The sequence below is a fragment of the Eubalaena glacialis genome, chromosome 11 (assembly GCF_028564815.1).
Source record: "Eubalaena glacialis isolate mEubGla1 chromosome 11, mEubGla1.1.hap2.+ XY, whole genome shotgun sequence".
NCBI classification, from domain to species: domain Eukaryota; kingdom Metazoa; phylum Chordata; class Mammalia; order Artiodactyla; family Balaenidae; genus Eubalaena; species Eubalaena glacialis.
The window spans coordinates 46661356-46669779 of NC_083726.1; the positions used below are offsets into that span (position 1 = coordinate 46661356).

General features: G+C 39.6%; 1 long non-coding RNA gene across 1 annotated transcript in view; it reads right to left on the reverse strand.

Moving 5' to 3' along the window:
• The window catches only part of LOC133100413 (uncharacterized), a 133497-nt gene extending 129939 nt beyond the window's left edge, over positions 1-3558 (reverse strand). Inside the window, exon 1 of the long non-coding RNA XR_009702485.1 lies at positions 3425-3558. This is a non-coding gene — a long non-coding RNA (uncharacterized LOC133100413). The remainder of the gene's footprint in view (positions 1-3424) is intronic.
• Positions 3559-8424: the final 4866 nt, after the last annotated feature.

Consider the following 8424-nt stretch of genomic DNA (forward strand, 5'->3'; position numbering starts at 1 on the left):
GGCAATTTCCTACCTCTTCAAACATGTGTCCAGGACACCCAGTCCCATACTTACACTCAGTTCCCTAAATGGACTCTTGAGCTACATACAACTAGGCCAGCATTTCTCAAACCCTGTGCTCCAATGGGCTTCCCAGAAACAATTCAGGAAATAACACCCTGGCCTTGGCCCAGGCAGTTTCCTCTGCCTGAAATGCCCTCTTTGTCCGCATCTCTAAAGTTCCAGTCTTCTGAGAAGGGCCACATCAAAGTGCATCTCTGCCAAGAAAACAAGTGATTGTCTCTTTCCCCAACTCTTCCAGAGATTATGGAAGCTCTCCTTTGTCACTTTATAAATAAACATCAGTACCATGTGTTATGGTTTGCAAAAAAACTTTTGCAAATATTACCTCTAAATTTTTACAAAAGCCCTGTGATTTCAGTACTATTTTCCTGGGGAAAGAGGAAGAGATCTTCAGACTCTCAGACAAGTTATTTCTATCTGAATCTCATTTTTGTCTGTAAAATAGGAAGGATAATAACATAATTAAGGAATCATTGAGGATATTGTTATGATTCTTAAAACAAGGTACTTATTCCCAAGGACCTTACACAGTTCTCACACAGGGAACACAAACTGATGAGCTATAAACAAAATTTGACTGGCATATATTGAGTTTGGCCTGCACGGTACTTTTTTAGTTGAGCCAACATTTAAAGATTAGGAGTTCACATAAAATCCAGATCAGCTATCCAGCTTATATTACTCTCCTAAAAAGAAGAAAAAGAGGAGGAGGAGGAGGAGGATGAAGAGGAGGAGACTGAACAGTAATGCCCTGGAGTTGAGAAGCTGGTATCTCCTTTGAGGAAGGAATTCATCTCCAGTGTGCCATAGTCCCCACCAGTCCCTTTTGTCTCCTTGACACTGAAGCCAAGCGTTTATCATCATACACTGTTGTTTTTCTCATAGGAGAGAAATATATCTCGAGGATAATCCAAGAGTAACTCATGTTTCAGGAAAACCATGAAACAGCACAAACTCTGTGGAAGTAAAAACTATTTGTAAACATTTGCTAGTCAAACAAGTGAATCCGTCTTACACCTGGTGCTATGGTCTGAATGTCCGTGTCCCCACCAAAATTCATCTGTTGAAATCCTAACCCCCAAGGGGGATAATATTAGGAGTTGGGACTTTGGGGAGGTGGTTAGCTCTTGAGGGTGTATCTCTCATGAATGGGAGTAGTGCCCCAGAGAGCTTGCTTGCTCCTTGAGCCATGTGAGGTTGCAGTGAGAATATGGCTGTCAATGAGAAGCTGGCTCTCATCAGACACCGATTTTGCTGGTTCCCTGATCTTGGACTTCCCAGCCTTCAGAACCATGAGAAAGAAATGCTTGTTGTTTATAAGCCACCTAGTCTATGGTATTTTGTCATTGCATCTCAAATAGACTAAGACACCTGGGCTGTTTCACTCATTTACATCACCATCCTGGTCTCTGGAGTCCTTTGGATTTGCAACCCCAGATCTAGACTGTGAACTCCATGGTGAGAGAGAGAAAGAGAGAACCAACATTTTGTTGCTGTTGTTGTTGTTACTTACTGCCATATCTTCCATGCATAGAACAATGCCTGGCACAAAGTAGATCCTCAATAAGTGTTTGCTGAATAAACACAATCTAACAGTAAAAGAGATGGCTATTTAAAAATGGTAACTGCAATTACACAGTGACAAGTACTACAAAAGAAGTATGTACTGGATACAATGGAAACACAGCGGACTTTGCCTCTTCATCCAGCATAACATATAATAAAAGTGAGCAAAAAGGAGTCTGTGTCTCCTTGCCCACTCTCCACACCACTCCCCACACCACTCCCCACCCTAAATGTTAGCGTCTATAGCAGGGTCAGAAACATCTTCTGCAAAGGGCCAGACAGTAAATATTTTAGGCTTTTCGAACCATGCTGTCTCTATTACAACTATTCTAACCTGCTGCTGTAGCACAAAAGCAGCCATAACCACTACAGAAAAAAATGACTATGGCTGTGTCCCAATAAAACTTTATTTATAGGCAGTGAGCTAAATTTGGCCCACAGGACAAAAATTATTTTTATCATCTTTGTTGTTTGTTGAAGTATTTGGACTCTGATCTTTGCTGATACATATTTTTTATTTACTTGAAGCAATGTAAGTGCTTCAAGTGCTTCAATGTAAGTGTATTGTCAGGTGGTCTGACAATAACCACCTCCAGAAAAATGCTGCTGCAGAAATAGTAACAGCATTTTTTCTGTGTGGCTTCCTAATGGAAATAAAAATCTTTGGACTTTCACAATTAAAGTCCTGACCTCAATACAAATGCTTGGTCTTAAAAAGATCCAAGGGAGTATCAACTTAGAAACCTAACTACTTGTGCTGGTGTAAAGAAAATTGGCCTTATTACCTTATTTTCTCTGATGAGAACTCGAGGAATGGTATTCACTGAGATTATATTGGTTCCCTAAATTATAGTTTAGGGTTTCCCTGGTGGCGCAGTGGTTGAGAATCCGCCTGCCAATGCAGGGCACACGGGTTCGAGCCCTGGTCTGGGAAGATCCCACATGCCTCGGAGCAACTGGGCCCGTGAGCCACAACTACTGAGCCTGCGCGTCTGGAGCCTGTGCTCCGCAACAAGAAAAAGGCCGCGATAGTGACAGGCCTGCGCACCGCGATGAAGAGCGGCCCCCACTTGCCGCAACTAGAGAAAGCCCTCGCACAGAAACGAAGACCCAACACAGCAAAACTAAATAAATAAATATAAATAAATAAATTTTAAAAAGCCCCCCACCCCCAAAAAAAATTATAGTTTAGATACCTGGGCTAGAAAAAAAAGGATACCATATTATACATCTGCGACATTCTCTTAATGAGAAAAAAAGCAGTTCTTCAGATGAAAGGAAACATCTCCATGTTGAAATTAACAACCTCTTTAGTCCTGATTGTCCCCAATGGAGCTGGAAAATATTGTAGAATAGAAAATTAAGTAAAGTACAGAGAACATGGAGAGAGAGAGTAAATAATGAGGAAGAGGATAGACTAGGAAGGGGGGAAATAGTAAGGAAAAAAAAGAGACCAACGAGCCTGCCATGGGAAGTGGCAGGTTGTCAGGGATTCCTTGGAGGTCACGTAAATATGCCAAGGTCACGGACAACCAAAGTTCACAGTTTTGTTTTGTTTTGTTTGATCTGGTACATAGTACTTTACAGAAGTTAAGGTAATTGGCTTATCTCAATTCTACGTGTTGGCTTGCAAATTGTTCCCCTTCCCCACTCCCACCCGGAATTCCAGCCCACACACACCCACGGAGGGCAAGGAGAGACCGAGGAAAGAGGCAGGCCACTCCGGATTGGTATAGTGGCAGGTTTTATAAGCAAGAGAACTTACTTATGAGGTTTAATAAACAAGGGAACTTACGAGGCTTGTCTTGGGCGGAGGCAAGATGAGTAGAGCGCCACACCCGGCCACCAGAATCTTAAAAGTTCATATAGGGGTTCAGTCCTATATTCAGTTCAGATGGTCTCAACACCACCTGACTCTCTCAAGGCTGCATCCTTGAAACAGCCCCGGCTGTGGAATGGTGGGCGGAATGTAAATTCCAAGGAGAGGGGGAGGGGGAGGAGCCTCCAATTGCCCGGGGCCAGATCACGGGTCAGACTGCAGTCGCCACCTCTGGATGACCTTCTCCAATATTATGAAACAAACGTCTATTTTAAAACTCAGGTCAAATATAATTGCTTCAGTGTTACCTTGGTGTGTTTGCTTCCCTGGAATCTGCACTGGTATACATTGCACTTCCACCGTCTGAAAGCTCTGTTGTGAGAAGAATCATGCTGCATTTGCCAGTGAAAAAAATACAGGGGCTGTAAAATAGGTCAGAAATGACTAAAACTGCATTGACTGTCTTTAACGTGACTTGCTGATTTCAAGGAGGACTGAGAAGTTGGTTCTCACAAGTGTGAAAGGAGTGTAAGGAATTCTAGAGAAACTTAACTCCCTTGATCCACACTCTGAAACCACTGGTGAAACTAAAATGGTGAGATTCACATGTGTTTTCTTTTTCCTATAATTTTCCCTCCCTGTTACAAGATGGCCACCAGGTCTTTGTGTTTTCTTCTCAGGGGAGTTCACGTTGTAAGGCTCAAGCAGAAGTTGCCTAAAGATTATGCATCTTTCTGGATTTTTTTTTCCCTAAAAGTCTAAACTCATTTAGGGAGTTAGGCTAGGTCTGCAGGGGAAGGAAAGAAGGAAATAAGGTGAATGCTTGAAGGGAGAGCTTCTCCCAAGACTAGGAAAGGAACTGAGAGCTGTGGATTCTACAACAAAAAAGCTTCCTCAAAGTGAGGAGATGGCAGGACACCTAAAAGGAATGATGGCTTGGTGTATGCAGGGAGACTGGACAGTAGGTACCCAGCCTCACAAAGACCCAGGCTCCAGCTTGTCACAAAAGACACTGTGTAGTATCACTTATATGTGCACTCTAAAAAAAAAAAAAGATTGAACTCAGAGAAAGAGAGAACAGAATGGTGGTTGCCAGGGGCTGGGAGTGGGGGAAATGGGGAGATGTTGATCAAAGGGTACAAACTTCCAGTTATAAGATGAGTGAGTTCTGAAAATCTAACAGACAGCATGGTGACTATAGTTAATAAGGCTGCAAGGTATACTTGAAAGTTGCTAAGACAGCAGATCTTAAAAGCTCTCATCACAAGAAAAAAAAAATTGTAACTATATGTAGTGATGGACATCAACTAGAATTATTGTGGTGATCATTTCACAATGTATACAAAGTATTGACTCATTATGATGTACACTGAAACTAATATAATGTTATCAATATATATCAATTACATCTTATTTAAAAAAAAATACTGGAATGTATACCTGAAATTTACTGAGTGTAGATCTTAAGGCTTCTTACCACCAAAAAAAAAAAAAAAAAAAAAAGTAACTATGTGAGGTGATGGCTGTGTTAATTTATTTGATATGGTAATAACTTTACTATATACATATATATAAAATCATATTGTACATTTTAAATATATACAATTTTATTTGTCAATAAATCTGGTTGGGGGCGATGGGGGGAAGCAGGAGAGCCTCTCCCTATCAAGGTGAGAGGTGATCTTGGGCAGAGATCTATTTGAACCAAAGACATGAGACTCATCCCCAAACATTCTCACCATAGGATTCACCTCCCACCCATTCCAGCCTCACCAGCACCTTTGCCCAATCCGGAGACAGAGAAAACTCCAGTAACTAGTGAGCCATTATTTCCATCCAACATAATGAGATACAGGCTCAGATCAGATTAAATTTGATTTAGAGAAGAAAAAGAAATTTCTTACACCTAAATTTTGGGGTAGAATAAAATTCATTGCTGTTGTAGCACTTTTTAATGAGTCACTTTAATTTTGTACAGTTCAGTCACATCTCACATTAAATGCAAAGGAGTCTCATTCTTATTCTCAGCCTCCTCCACTCCTGGCTTATGAGCTACAATGTGTCAGACGCTGTTCTCAACACTTTACTGCAACTCAATAAGGGAGATACCATGATTGCCTCCATATCACAGATGAGGAAACTGAGGCACAGAGAGGTTGGATAAGGTACAGAGGTCCCACAGTTGTGAGCAAGAGAACTGGGACTCAAAGGCAGACAGTCTGACTACAGAGGCCATGGGTTCCACCAGTCGGGTGCTATTCGGGCCCTTCAGGCTGGGTGTCCCCACCACACCTCAGTTTAAATCATGCAGAACAAGAAGTTCCATGTGCCCTCAGCGTCCTGGTGTAGCCATATGATAGCAGATGTGAAGACTTTGAACATTAAACTAAGCTTCAATGAATAGCCGTTGAACTAAACGTTTTCCTTGACAATCTCCAAAAACAGAAACAAAGCCGTTTTCAACAATAGTGCCAATTCTAGTGTCTAGTGTCCTGAAGTCCAACCAATTCCTTTTTTTAGATTTCCAGAGAAACAGAGAAAGCCTTATCAGCACACTTCTCCTCAAAGCCCCATGTGCCTTCACAGGAGGGAAATGCCATTCCCTCCCAGTGTATGTGGGTGTGGCTCCAGCAAGAAGTCATGTGATAGGAACTGGGAGGGGGAAGTGTGTTCCCTACTTTGTCTCTGAAGTGTCACCCTTCCTCCACTCTAGACCCAAGAGGAAGACCACAGCTTGCCTGATACTTGGGGGAAGCCCGTTCAGAGCGGTGTATAAAAAAGAGCAAAGATCTGATTAAAACCCCACAGCATATTCTCAGTCTAATCTCTTTTTTTTTCTTTCCAACACGATTTTAGCAATTATGTTTATCATTTAAATGCCCCCTCTTGCTCATAACTTGGATGATTCTCACATGGCCTGTAGACTGTTTACTCTAATTGTGTTCTTATTAACATTCCCATTTTAAATGACTAAAAATAAGACTTTGACCTTCCAAAGTGAGTGCCTGATTACTGCCCTTCCTCCAGCAGAAATTAACTTTGGAAATATCTGCCAAGTATGTCCAGGGTGATACAACTGTTTATTTTTCTTCCTATTTGTTTCTTTAAAATAGTCTCCTATTTCCTATCTGGAAGAGACATGGGGGTAAAGGATCCCTCGAGCCCCAGAGAAAATATCACAAGATACTAGTGACCAATGGAAAAGGCTTTCATAGGAGAATGCTAAAGTGATGAGTCTTTCTCACAAACTCACTGACCTAATGCTTTTGGTTTTAGGAAATAGACCAAATAATGAATGTGAAGTATTTTTCGTAATACATGCCAGCAGTTAAAAATGGTTCAGCCATTAAACTGAACCATTTAAGTTCAATTATTCCATGTAAAGTAAAGCTATCATTTGATTATTTCAGGGGGGAAGAAATAAGATTATGCATCCCTACAAAAAAAAACAAAAAACAAAACAACAACAACAACAAAAAACACCTCCTCAGGAATGTGGAACATAAAGAAATAGGATAAGGAGGATTATTTTTCCTAAACAAAATTGAACATTAAAAAATATGGGTTAAACACCATTTTAAATGAATTAAAACAATCAAAGATCAAAAGAGCTATTTGTAAAGACTTGGAAAACCTAACCCAACATATCCCCTGTGCCTTTATAAATGTGTTTGGTAAGTGGTAAGTGTCAGTGCCAAATAATAATTCTATACATTTTATTGATAATTGTCTTCAGCCTGACATATGGAAGGAAACATAATAGTTGCAGGGAATTGCAGCAATATATTTAGTTCCCTTAAACCTCTGCTTCAATCACCTTTCATAAAGTAAAAGAAATGAAAGGAACTTTGTAGGATATACAAAGGAAACTAAACTTATTGATATATGCCAGGAGACCCAAACCAATTCCTTTCATCCAGACACATAATTCTTACTGCAGACTGGGCTCTATTTTTTGGATGAGCAGTCATTCCCTCCCATTAGGGAAGAATGACTACCTCTGATTATGTATCACCATCATTAAAACTAAGGAAATGTGCCCACCCACCCCTTGCATATGAAAGGGAAGAAAAGTAAAAAATCATCATCTTCAGCTTCCAAGCACTGACTTTTTATACCTTTTATAGGGATCCATGAATCTTCCAAAATTAATGACAATGGATAAGCTTCCTCTAAGATTTTTCAGGATGCTGCTGGCACATTTCTGCCGGTAAAGCGATTTACTTTGCCCTCAGAGGAGGAAAAAGAAAAGGGAGGACTTAGAAAAATAAACTACCTTGAACATAAAATTATAAAGCTGAAGAAATAACATATGAAAGAAACATCCCACCTATTTTCAATTTTAATCATCTCAAAACCTAAAGGAGAATTAAACTTCTTTATTTCCCCAACTGAGGCCATTTTTGCTAAAATTGCAAAACCAGTTATTTTGCAAAAGAAAAGGAACAAATAATAAAGATTTTGTGCTGTCCAGAGTAAACACTATGGATTAAAGAAGAAGGAGGAAAGATAAAAATGAAGCTCACTTGAAAAGAAGTAATTTCAATTAACATATTTTCTATTATGTACTTTAATAATAATTAATCAACATCCAAATTACAAATTTTTCTAACAAAATAATTTCTAAATCCATAGCTGATGTCAGGAGACTATAAATAATCAACAATATTTTGAAAGTTAAACATCCTTAAGATATTTACTGGTAATTATTCACAATTAAGCAAAGAAATGATCTTTCTACCTGTTATGAATTGAATACTGATGAAACAGTAAAATTCATTCAATTATTCCTTCACTCAAAAAATATTTATTGAAGGTTTACTATGTGCCAAGCATTCTTCTAGACACTGAAGGTACAACAGTGAACAAGAGGGGGAAAAAAATCTCAGCTAGTAGGGTATAAGAAAAGAGCTTTCATTCCAGTAAAGACTGGAAATAAAATAAAAATAAATATATGTATGTTTGATGGTGATAAG